This window comes from Ochotona curzoniae, unplaced genomic scaffold (genome assembly GCF_017591425.1).
Source record: "Ochotona curzoniae isolate NIBS_2020 unplaced genomic scaffold, NIBS_Ocur_1.0 contig_3190, whole genome shotgun sequence".
Taxonomy (NCBI): Eukaryota; Metazoa; Chordata; class Mammalia; order Lagomorpha; family Ochotonidae; genus Ochotona; species Ochotona curzoniae.
In genome coordinates this window covers 19694307-19707705 of record NW_024465751.1, presented here as the reverse complement: position 1 = coordinate 19707705, position 13399 = coordinate 19694307, and positions in this window count along the sequence as shown.

Sequence of the window (13399 nt, the reverse complement as noted above, 5' to 3'; positions counted from 1 at the left end):
CATAGCTACATAGACTCTGCCACTTTCCCTCCACGTACAAATGGAAACAGCTTGAGGATGAAATTCTCTGGAGGTTTCCTGCTCTTTCCTTCCAGATTCTGACATGAGCTTCTCTCTCCCTCTCTCTCTCTCTCTCTCTCTTTCTCGTTTCTTGCACCTGATCCGCACACCTTCCTCAACTCCTGAAGATACATTAACTGTTATTTTTAGACAGGTGTTTCTAGGAACTCTCCCTGAAACCTTCCACTACTATTTGCTTCCTGAAGAGCTGTTAGAATTTTTGCATCAAAACTCTGCCCCGCCCCTACCTCCCCAGTCCCTGTTTGAAGCCCTCAGGGTTTGTAGGCAGGGCCTGGTACACTTTCTGTCACATAGTAGGCACTCAGTGGATAAACTGCCAAATGTAGGCATGCAAGAGGGAGTGAATTCTGTGAACCCAGGAGGAACCCACCTGTAGAAGATAAATAACACAGATGCAGGGTTTGCTTGGCAGCGAATCAGAGAAAGCTGCCTCCAGTAGGTCTTTGTATTTACTGACAGGGTGTGTGCCTAAAAATCCAACATGTGTTCAGTGAAAGCTTTTACTGCAGAAGTGCAGGCATTGAGACTGCTCGTGGTAGCCCCGTTGTCACCATAGCAACCGTGCCCAGGGAAAGGCTGGCAATTTAGTGTCCAGACGCCTCCTAGTGCTGTACTTTTGGAACCTAAGCCTGTTTTTCCACTGTTCTAAAAGGCGAGTTTTACAAACGATAATATCTGCACTGCCTTTAATTTCATTCAAGTGTTTCTCATGTCATTAGGAGACGTGTCTCACAGGGCTGGGATTCTACTATCAAAGAGATAGAATCAAATACGGCAGAGTAGAGTCATCCTTCACCTGCTTTGAAATATTCTTATGCATCACATTCATTTTCTATCGAAATACTTAGTTCCTTGCTTTATAATTGTGGCTTTTCCTTTCAAAGTGAATCTATTGCTGACTATTAGAAAATATCAAGTGCCTAGAAAGGACTCAATCCTTAAGGGTTATAAATAATATAACTGCCCAGGCCTGGCAAGAAATAAGGGAGATGGGGACATTTACATTGGAGGGGAGAAATGCCTTTACTGGTATGCCCCCAATCTAGTCTGATTCTTTGTTTCTCTGAAATTTGTAAGTAAACAAGCCACACCTCTCACATGCACAAAACTTTATATATTTTTCGGAGCCCTTTAACGTCGAAGCTCTCATGTGAACCTCACAAAAATCCTATGAGTTCTCTGTGGCCAATGTCTGGAACCAGTGAAGTGATAAAGATTGTTTTTTTCTGGGTAGAACCCTCCCAGCCCCACCCCTACACAAAATCAGACTGCAAACTTCACAGAAAAGACAATACAAATGCACCAGCCGGGGGGAGGGGAATAAACGTACCCCTCCAGCCAGAGCACAGCCCCATCCCCACGCCCACCCTTCCGCTCATCTCACCTGCGAAAGCTGGGGCTTTCTTGGGCTCAATCAGGGCTGACAAAGCACCATCGCCTAATCCTATCAGCTGTGGGAGCCAGCGCTGCTGTCTCTCTCAGTGACCCGACGCTGGGTGATCTGCACAGCAACAAGGAGCAGCTGACGTGCTTTCTAACACGTCATGAAGCAAAGAAACTGCATTCTGGGGCATACTGGGATTTTTGTGTGGTGGGGTGGAGACCCATATTTTTCTTACCAGGGAGAGAGCTGCCTGTTTTCCTGTAAGAGCATGTGTGAGTGACCAACTCTCTCTCTTATTGTTTATGTTATTGTTACTATATAGTTAAGGCATTTTGATGTTGTAAAACTGTAATGACTAGGATTATGCAAGATCACTCTTCGTGGAGGGGGCCCATAGACTGTTTGGGGCAAAGAAGGGAGTGGGTAACCGAGGCAGGGCTGGCTTGAACGTTCATTGGATTTGCTGTGTGCCAATTAACTCTGCTCTGCAAATGAATTTTCAGGAGAGGGATCTCTCCGTGAAGAACAGAAATCAGGGCAAGTCCAGGTGAAGAGGCAGAGGGCTGGGGTCAGGATCGTAAGGAAACAGCCCTTTGCTTCTCTGATGGAGGAGCAGATACAAGAGAGTCTCTCAAATTGTTAACTGTGTTTGTGGGCTTTTTGTTTATTTCTGAGGATGGAGCAAGATACCAGACAAAAGCATAGCTACAGGGGTTGTGTTAAACAAAATGGGACACACGATTGGAGAAATGGGGTACTCATTGGTACCATAGATCAGGAAGACTGGAATGAGATGTTCTGAATGGTAGGAATGCAGAGTTTACTTTCCCGGAAGGGGAAATCAAGCGTTCACGTATACCTAATGCAATATTTTTCATGATTGGAAAATCTGCTGGTCTCAGATCGACAAAAAGGCAAAAGGAAATTGTGTGGAAGACAGAAACAAGAAGGGTTAGAGTCAGAAGCTGAACTTTGGGCCTGATTGAGGAGCACCTTTCTTATCCCAGGGGACCATAAAGTTTGCTTGAATCCAGCAGGATAGCTACCTCCAGAGAGAACAAAGGTGGAGGCCGAAGTCCGGCAGGAGCTGAGCAAGTCCTCAGGCTAGAGGCTCTGATGTCTTCCTCATCCACAGCAGCCTAGGTTTAGGCAGTTCATTTATAATCTGGGTTCTCAGAAAGCACATACAGGCCAGATTTGAATTGCATGAAAATGAGTCTGTTCTCTATGATGTCATCCGTTTCCATGATTTGCATTTATCCCCTTTATATATTCTAGTAAAAAGAATATGTATATATAAAACAACTGTGTTTCCTGCTTAAAAATGGAAGGGAGGGTAGGAGGGTTTTGAGGTTGTCTATTACAAGAGCATTATTGCAAAAGGGAGCAGAGCGCCCCTAGTGGCCAACTACTATGATGACAGCAAAATGAAGCCCAGGGAGCCTGCATGGCGGTTAAAGAGGGTAAAGGACTCCGCTTCTACAGCTTTACACCTGAGGAAGTTTCAAAATTGTTCTTTATTACTCCCCTTCGAGTCCATTCTCGCGAACCCTCAACTGCAGAGGCTTAGTTGTGAAAGATGATATCCTTGTTCTGCACTCCTTGCTCCTTTCCAACCCACTGCACAAAAATTGGTACGGAACTAAATCTAGAATTTTGAAATCTAGTCTATGCTGTCTAATCTGCCTGTTTTTTAGAAAACCATCTGGAATGTTGTTTGATCAAAATGAAAAAAATCGTTTTTACAAAAGATTATTTTCATTCGTTATTTTTAAGAGTACTAAACCTATACCACCCAAATTCTGGAAAAATAAAATAATGACTTATCATCTCACAGTGATAATGTCAATAATGTGTATTCCTTCTGTTAGTATGTTTGTGTGTTTGCTTTCATGCTTTATCTACTGTGGTTAAAAAAAATAGCACTACTAAAATACGAATACAATTCTGAATGACATGGCGTTTGGAGGGTCTTCTGATGCCATCACATCTGGCTATTTCTAGATGACTGTGGTTGGTTTCAAATGCCTCTTATTTTCTCTGGATTCCCTCCGAGTACCATCGTGAGATGTAGGTCCCCAAGCTTCTGTAACCCTTCGGACAGACAGGTGGGGCTGCCACGCAGACTGGAAAAGTAACATCTGTGTCCCCGAGAAGGCACCCTTCATGTGATGCTCATTCTAATATACCTGCTCTCCTGTGATGTTAATTCAGGGCAGAGGAGCAAAGCGATGTGAGGTGCTCCAGTCTGACGGTGAGATAAGACAATGCAGTTTAATAGAGGCTAAGCAGATCTGGGGTGGGGGGGCGAGAAGGGGGTCTGCATTTATTTTTGTATCTCTTTCCGCCAATGCCACCTTAGGCAAATTGTTTTACTTCTCTGGGACTTGGTGTGTGCAAATTCATGTCCGTCAGAAAAGGAAGGAAAGTCTCCTTGTACCAACTAAAAGTCTTTTCACAGATTAACTTCTGGGAGTCTCATTTTCACACCTGTAAAATGGATTTAATCATAGTCATTAGCCCATAATGTTGGGATAAGGACCAGACATGTCTAGTGGTTACGCAAGGCACGTGGTTAGATCTTAATGTGTAGCCTCCCCATGGCTGTTACCACCTGCTTGTTTCACATTCTCCCGTCTTATTGATTTTAATTCCATTTTTTTTTATTGAAGAGAAACAACAAGGTTTCCCCAGGTGACTTATAACATATAAAGGAAAATGAATTTTTCATTAGACAAAAGTTAGCAGGTTTTTTTTCCCTCTTAATGTCAAGTGGGAGTGAGTCATAAGCTGATCAAATGCCTGTTCTCTATTCATTTCATTCATTCCTAAGTGTTTGTTTCTGTTCTGAGCTAGGCATCAGTTCCAGGACATCCAAAGATGAACAGGGTTTCCCATAAGTGTTTAACAAAAATGCTGGCCTGATCATCAGCGGTTTGAATACTCTGCAGCATGTTAGTCGAGAACAGAAAGAGGGCTTGCCAGCATGTGAACTGGACTGAGCTCTGAGGCTTCCAGGGGTCAATGTGGAGATGACTTTTCAAGTGTAAATAGATCTTGTTATTTAGGTGTCTTAATAATTCCTTTTTTCTTGATCTCCTCTCCTTCAACCCTTTATTGCTATTATTCTCCCTCTCTTCCTTTCTCACTCCATCCACCCTCCCCCACCCTGCACTTCTGTGAGAAATGTTTGCTGCTTTATACGCCCTTGATGGCTTGATGCAGAGAGGATCAACTTGCAGTTTCCTCTTGGATATTTCTCTAGTTGTAACCTTGTGAGAGATTTATTCTCAAAACCTTGATCATTCATCAAAGCACCAAGTACAGTAATGTCTGGTGCCTCAATTAACGCTGGTTAATGACCAAAATTTCAAAAATACCATGTGACACTGCCACCTATTGGTTGCTTACTGAATTTTGTTTTGACACTGGAAGTCAGTTTGCATAAAGCTGTATAGTACCTGTATGCAGATTTTGAACAGTTATTTTGTAAAGTTTCCAGTTAGTGCACTCATAATTGATCACCAATGAGCAGAATAACTGTTTGGTAGATGTGGCACACACAGCAGATACTTCAATACTCCCTTCTGCTTATGTGGCTCCATATAAATCTATTTAAGGGTTAGCTCTATAACATTTATAGCAAATGTAACATTGTTGTTTCTGCTTACCTCTCTCATTCTTTTATTCACAATGATTCTGGGGAGGATAAACTGCATGACTTAATTTTAGCTGAAAAATCAGATAAACCCTTTTGAAACAAGAGTGGTAAAAAGAATATCATGTTCATATGGTGGCCATGTTACTAGAAAATTAATTGACTATGTTTTCAGAACGGTTTTGTATTTACCGAAAAGTTAAACAGAAAGTACAGAGGGTCTTTTCCCCTAATCTTTCAACTCAATACACTTCCTATGTACTGATTAATTAGTAATAACCACATTTGCTCTTGTCTGGGGTAGGGGTGAACCCCTCTTCATCAAATAAATCCACACCTTCTGTCTGCTGTCATCTTTCCCTGAACCCCCGACTTGCTTGGATGGCCTCTGTGGTCTTTGGTATCTGTGTGGTGTGTTTAGCACCAAGATACCTAGAACTTTCCCAGAAGATCTCTGCTCTGACCTGAGCCTTAGCATAGAGGGTAACCCCCCCAGACCCCATGCATGAGTGACGCTGCTTGTGCTTGGTCTGCAATGACAGTGGGGTCTCAGTGTAGTCCAGCTACCATCTGATGCTCCCTTGTCAGCATCCTCTCCTATTCTCCATAGGGTCTATTTAAACCTTCTCTGTATCTCAAATTTTCCAGCCTATCCCATCTCCCCTCCTGCTGTGCAGGTGCCTGTTTCTGCTGATTGACAGGCAGAATAGAAGGTATTAGAACTCCCTCAACCTCCTGCTGGTAAACCTAGCAATCAACCTGCCTGCACTCCATCAGCCCCATTTCCAGACCTTTTGGAATAGAAGCTGTCCTCCTTCCTTAATAATGGTGATTTCATTACCTAGGCATTGAATTCCATGCTTTTCCAACTCTTAAGGGAAGTTGTCCAATCAGTTGGTCCTTTCAACTCCCAGGTTTTCATTTTCTTATCTGTTAATTCGTAGAACTGATCATGGTGTCTGGGTTTATTATAAGCATCATTGGAGTTGATGCACAGAATTTAGAAGAATGCCAATTGCATAGTAAACGCTAACAAATGAGTGTTAGCTGCTATTGTTAGTGATTATTCTGTTAAAAATAGCCTTAATTTTTTTTTTATATATTGGACTTTTCACATCAGCACCTAAGCATGCCACAATTTCTCCTGACATAACAAACTTAAACCCTTGCATCATTTTGTTAATACCCAACTGTTTGTTCATCACCATAATTCTAAGAGAAAGGTGATGGTCTGCATCATATGTCTGCAACTTCCTTGCCCCCTCATCCAATGTATTTTACTCATGGGCTCACCATTTTACCAGTTTGTACCCAAGTTGCAGAATTTATCATACGATGACTGCCTTTTATCTTCATCCTGGCTTCTTATCACTCCGCAGAATCACACTCACATTTTTAAAAACCACATTTTTCTCCTGGGGTATTATCTTCCTGGTTTCTTCCTACTTCTCAATATCCATCCAGCCCATTTCCTAACAGTGGATGTTGCTCAGTTTCAAGCCTTCAACCTTTTGTACTTTTCCCAAACTTCCCTCCCGTAAACAGCTTCCATTCTATTGTTTCCATGATTGCTCAATAATTTCTATAAATTGACTTTTCTATTCCATGATGTCTGAATAGTTTAATTTTTATGCCCTACAGACTCCACGCACTTTGCTTTCTACATTTTGAGTTCATCTCCATAGGGTCTATTTAAACCTCTGTATCTCAACTCTTATTTCTTGCAGTTCCCTAAGTTAATCAATGATACTCTCCTGCACACCCTGGAACCTGAGTGACATTCTTAACTCTTGTCTTTCCCTCATTTCTGTGACTAATCAGACGCTAATGCCCTATGGTTCCATCTTCTAGCTAACTTAAATGTGTTCATTTCAGTACCATGCCTTCTTACCTAAACTCATAACTTGCTTTACAGATTCTCTCCCTTTAGTCCACTTTAAAGAGTAGGTGGGGGTGAGGGAGGGAGTGGGTTGGAGGGGAGCAAGCACTGTGTTGCAAGGGGTTAACTCACTCTTCCACAAATCTGTATCCCTGTCCCAGTGCTGCTTTGGTTCCATGCTGCTTGACCTCTGATCCAGCATCCTACAGCGCACTGGAAGATGTCTCAAGTGTTTGAGCCTCTGCATCCACGTGCAGACACATGGACAATGTTCCAGGCTCCTGCATCTTTAAAAAGTGAGTCAGGGAATGGAAGAAACCTCCATCCTCCTACCACATGATGTGAATACAGATTTATAAACAGTAGCCAACACAACATCTTTAAAATACAGATCTGATCACCCTCCCTCAGAAACAAAGGTTTCAAACCGACACCTCTCTGTGTCTTTCACTGTCCTCCGGGTAAAGGTCATACACTCAGGTATGACTGACAACATCTCACTCGATCCACACCTGGCTGCCATCCTTGACCTTCACAAATGTTTCACCAGGAACACCCTTTTCCACCCCCAGCCTTCTCCTCACTCTACCCTCTAGTTTTGTTTCCTGGCCTTCAGATATATTCAATGGGTAATTTTATTTGCTTCAGATTAAAGGGATTAACTCTCGTTCTGACAGCAGAATCAGTATGATTTCTGTCTTTCTAATCACCTTTTAGTGTGATATGTGTGTATAATCTGAGGGAAAAATAAAACCTATTAAAGACAAGAACAATGTAGAAGTTGTGTTTGCTTTTGGGCTTGTAACATGAGTCAGTGATTCAAAAGAATTTTTAAGGAAGCAAGTAAAATAATGACTTCTAAATTGGTGGAACTTGAAACGCTTCTGCCCAAGAAAATACATACATTCAATAAAATATTAATCTTAGCTTCATTATTTTAATGACTCATTTCTCTTGAGAGAAAATTCAAAGAATGCGCTTTGAAAAGTATTCCCACGATTGCTTGTTATAGTTTTCCCTCCTGCCACTTACTGTCAGAATTGGAGGCAATTCTAGATAGGGATTTTATTTTTTTGGGGGATTGGTATTTATAATTTCAAATATTTAAATAGTTGCATCACTGTGTCTTTTGTTACTATAACAAATCCAGAATAATGCATCATTTTCAAAATGTGAATATGATTTAGGCTACAAACTCACTTGAAGTACAATATGAAAGCAGCTGCTTTCCTGATGCTTGACATAAATCGTGAAAAGGTATAACTTTAAAAATCAATGTGCTTGCATTTCCCCTAGTTAACACCGAGAAATTTCACATACAAATTACTGTTTTTTTCTGCCTACATTAATGTGAGTATATCTTTCTACAGAATTTTAAATTTAGAAGTAGCTCCATACCAATCAGTTGTGAACTGTTAAAAATGGAAAAATAAGGAATGAAGGATCTCCTGTTTTTTTATTTTTGGCTTTTAAACAGGCACTAATAGATATTTGAAAAATATATTTTTTGAAATAGAAAAAATTATTCACGACCAAAGGCAATGAGGATGAAACAATGACTAAGCAGTTTGCCTAATGCTTGCTTAAGAATTGATGTGTGGTATTTTGGTTACACTGACTACAAATAATGATTTTTTTTATGTCTGGTAATATGACCTCTTAAATAGTGTTTTGGGGGGAGTAGGGATGGGAATGGTTTCTCATTTCATTCTGCGCCCTATCACACTGCTTGGAGTGAACTGATCCATGGCCACCAAGAATAAGAGTAGGGTCCTGGATTCCCCCCAGTAGTCAGCCATGCTACAGCCTTCTGTGCAGTTTTTAAATTAAAAATTCATCTTTTACACCTACAAGGTAAACATGACTTACTTAACATGAACACAGATCAACTTCTATTTTCCTATGAATTGTATTTGGAGATAAGCCAAGAATAAAAACACATTAAAATGACCAAAGAGTTCCATTTGTTAATACAGAATCAATGCATATTTTCTTTATGATTCAGAATCATGGTGAAATGAATATGAAGCATCTTTGTTCTCCCATGGCTGAATGCCTTCCCCATAGAACATGGCTGCTGTTATAAACCTTAAAACCAAGAACTAAGTGGACAAATAATACTTATTACTAGTAGGAAAATCGCTCATTGCTTCATTTTGCAATGGTAGCTCTGTTATTCTTCTGGTATGTACCAGTTACTTATTCTTTAAAAGTGTAGGAAGAAAACATTCAGATGGGAGGTTGAGTAGGAAATTCTATTTTATTCTTTTTTAACCAGGAGGAATATGATTCTCTTTCAAAATTAAGGTTGTCAGGTGGCCTTTTGGCCCAAAAGTAACTTATTCTGCTGAGCCTTTAAAAAAATATTTATTTTACTTTAAAAGCAATTAGAAGGAGAGAGAGACAGAGAGCACACACTTCCATTGGTCAGCTCACTCTGTAAACATCCTTTTTGGCTAGACTGGGCCAAGAGAAAGCCAGAATCTGCTGCTCTCACAGATGTATTATTCACAAGTTGTGCTGGGGAGTGGAGTGGCCAGAACTCAAACCAGCACTTCAATGGGTTGTGGGCATTGCAGGCCATGGGTTAACCTACTGTGTCACGAGGACATCCCCTCTACCGAACTTTAATAAGACAAAAGTTCTCAGTGTCATTAGTTCCATCAGGCTCTGCAAAAAAAGCCACAGAAAATACATGCCAAGAAGATTATATTAGCATTTGAATTGTTTTTAAATTTCATTTTCCACAATTTTTTTTCCATCTGCAGACTCCTACTATTTTTGACATTTCCTTCTGTATTCTTCGCACGTGGACCCTCAACGGAGAAGTGCATTAGCTCTCGGCTATGCCTTGTGCCTCTTTCACTCATCCTCCTCTATGCCTGCCCTCCTTGGTTGGCCATCTCCCCTGTCTCCAGTGCATTAGCTCTCATGTCCTTCCGTCATTCTTTTCCTGTAATGTGACATCATCTCTTGCTTCACCTTGTCACTGTATCTGGAAATGACATCATAATACAAATTACACGATAAATATCTAGGGATTTGTCTTTGAAGCTTTTCAATACCACTGCCAAACGTCTTGCCTAGAGAGCTGCTGTGAGGCTTTGCAGGTGAAACCTGTGAGCAAACCCATTCTCTCGCCAGCTGGGAGGCATCCACATGAGCTCACAGCCGCAGCTCTTCAGAGGGATTCAACAAGCATTCCAAGCTCGTCAGCTCCACAGCTCTTCTAAGGCTTCCTCATTTGCTGACTATACATTTATGCTCTATCATTTTTAAAAGATTTATTTATTTTTTTATTGGAAAGTCAGATATACAGGGAGGAGGAGAGACAGAGAGGAAGATTTTCTGTCTGCTGACTCACTCCCCTGAAGGCTGCAATGGCAGGAGCTACACCAATCCAAAGCCAGGAGCCCAGAAACTCCTCCAGGTCTCCCACACAGGTGCAGGGTCCCAAGGCTTTGGGCCGTCCTCAACTGCTCTCCCGGGCCACAAGCAGGGAGCTGGATGGGAAGTGGAGCTGCTGGGATTAGAACCCATGCCCATATGGAATCCTCGTGAGTCCAAGGTAAGGACTTTAGCCACTAGGCTACCATGCCGGGCTGTATGCTTTATCCTTTTAAACACTGGGGTGAATCTTATTGGAGCCCGCAAACACAATATGCATAATTTTGAATAGCATTACTATGAACAGGAACATTAAAAATTCCCAATGATAGCCTCTGTTTAGTTTGGTCACACTGCAAGTAGCTACCTTTAACTTTTTGTTCATCATTAGACCCTTGAATGTACTGTAGAAAATCTCTTTCTTGGTTCTGTTGAGGATTTTACAGTGGTTTCCAATAAATGATGTGGCAAAGAGACAAGCTCAGGGACCTGGGAAACAATGTCACTTGGAGAGTAGGTCTGCTACCCTAAGGATGAGTAGATCCACAGGTTAGACAGTTAGCCTCCTCAGCTGGTTCTAGATTCTCTTGGATTTTTAATTTACTCCTTGCTCATATATGTACGCTGAAGCAATGACACCGGAAATTAATTCCACCTGCTCTGTTAGGAAGTGTTTTGTCTTGCACAAGCCACGTTAAGGTTTTCAGGTCACAAACACAAGCCAGTGCTGGCTGATACAAGTTATAATGGGAAGAAAGTGCGGTGAAATGACCACAAAGCCAGTGTGTTTAATTTGCTCATAGCAGCCAGCGTTCCAAGTGAGACTAACTCAAAGTTAGGAAGGATGCCGGAATAGGCCAGAAAAATTCTCTTTGGAGATTAGAACCAACGCAGTTACCAATTAAACCAACATCCGTGCACTCTGTATCCACCTTAGTCTCTGAGCTTGTACTGATAATTATGTTCTACAAACCTTCTGCGTTCACCTGTTCTCGTGAATGCAGAACGAATTCACTCGCACAGAACATGTGCCTCGTGTCAAAGTCACCGCCACTTGCACTTTCAGACCCTCATGTTTTCTGGTTTTGTTTTAAAGCATTTTAAATTTACATAGCAGATTTGAAGTATTTCATTTATTTTTCATTTATTTGGTTTTAAGCACATAATGATACCTCTTATCCTGGCTCTCCCAGCCCCCTCTTTCCTGTTTGCTCCTCTTAATTTTTGTGATATCCTACTTTCAGTTTACTTGATAATCACAGGCTTAATACTCCAACGACTAAGGAATTCAACAAGCAGAAAAACACGCGTTCCACAGGAATATATCCAAGGGTTAAAAACAATAATCACATCATAAGCTATTGATTTCACTCTCAAATATTAAGGGGTTTTTTTTGTAAGCTATATATAAGCTACCACAAATAAAATAAAATTTTTGTCTTTGAGGATCTGGCTTATTTCACTAAGCATAGTGACTTCCAGTTGCACCCATTTTGTTGCAAAAGACAGGATTGCATCTTTTTATAGCTGAATAGTATTCCATCGTGTATTTATACCATGTTTTCTTTGATCAATATCCATTGAGGGACATTTGGGTTGATTCCATATTTTAGCTATTGTGAACTGAGATGTTATAAACATGAGACTGTAGATTATACCTTTACATGCTAATATCATTTCCTCTGGCTGAATTTCAAGATTCAGATGGCTGGGTCATATAGTAGATTAATTTTCAGATTTTTGTGTAATCTTCATATTGTGGTTCATAAAGGTTGGAATAGTTCATGTTCCTGTACTAAGGGGCGTTAGGGTATATTCTCTGCATGCTTGTCAGCATTTGTTCTTTTGATTTTTGGATGATAGCCATTCTAGTGGACAAGGTGAAGTCTCATCGTGGTTTTTATTTGACCCCTGATGGTTAGCAATCCTGAACATTGTTTCACGTTTTAGACCCTTGTGTGTGTGTATGTGTGTGTGTGTGTGTGTGTGTGTGTGTGTGTGTGTGTGTTTGTATTTGGAAAGCAGAGATAGAAAGAAGGAGAGACACACAGAGAGGTCTTCCATTTCTGGCTCACTCCCCAGATGGCCACAACAGTTGGGACTGGGAACAGCCAAGGCCTGGAGCTGGGAGCTTCCTCCAGGTTGTCCACTTGGGTGCAGCGGGGCCTCTGCTATGTTCTCAGGCACATTTCCCAAGCACATGAATGGAAAGCAGAGCAAGCAGGGCTAAAATGAGAGCTCGATGGAAAGCCAGCACTTCAAGTGGTGCGTTTTCCTGCTCACTACACTACCACGCAGGCCCGGACCTTTGTTTTTTACACTAAGAATGGAAAAATATGGTGTTCATTTAGCAGTGTCTCACATTTGATCACTTCCCCAATAATGAAAGTGAGCTGACGTTATAGGAATATTGTCTGTCCCAAGTCCACTTATTCAATGTTAAGAAATTAGCTGACAGAATTGCTAGTTAAGCCTACTACAGGTACAGTTTGACAAGTTGATGTTTCTTACGTGCCTCAGCATCTGCAATCCTTCCATGAATAATGATCAAGGTTAAGTGCTCTGATGTAGCAAAGACCTCTTTCAAAGCTAATGGCTCTTGGTCACATTTTGCTGCTCAAGTATTTATTTGCATTGGCTCTTTTCAATTAGGAACCTGGATGCACCATCTTTCACACTGGACCCGTTTGACTCTTCTTGTGCATACAGAATAAGAAATTTTTGCCCATTACAATCACTAGATTCCTTGGGGCTGTCCAATTCTACCGACAAATATTTAGATTTCTTCACATCAGGAACCTATCAGTTGGTCACTTATGTTCCTTTCTGCTAAATTTTTCGCCTTTTTATAGTTCTCAAAAAATAAGGATAGTTTAGTGACCTGTCAGTACAAGAAGAGAAAAAAAAAGATCTTACAATAATTTGTAGAAATGTAAATTGGTATTTTATAAAATTGCTCCTCAAGATTTTTTTAAATTGACATAATAAGATTCTAAGTGCACTTTAGATA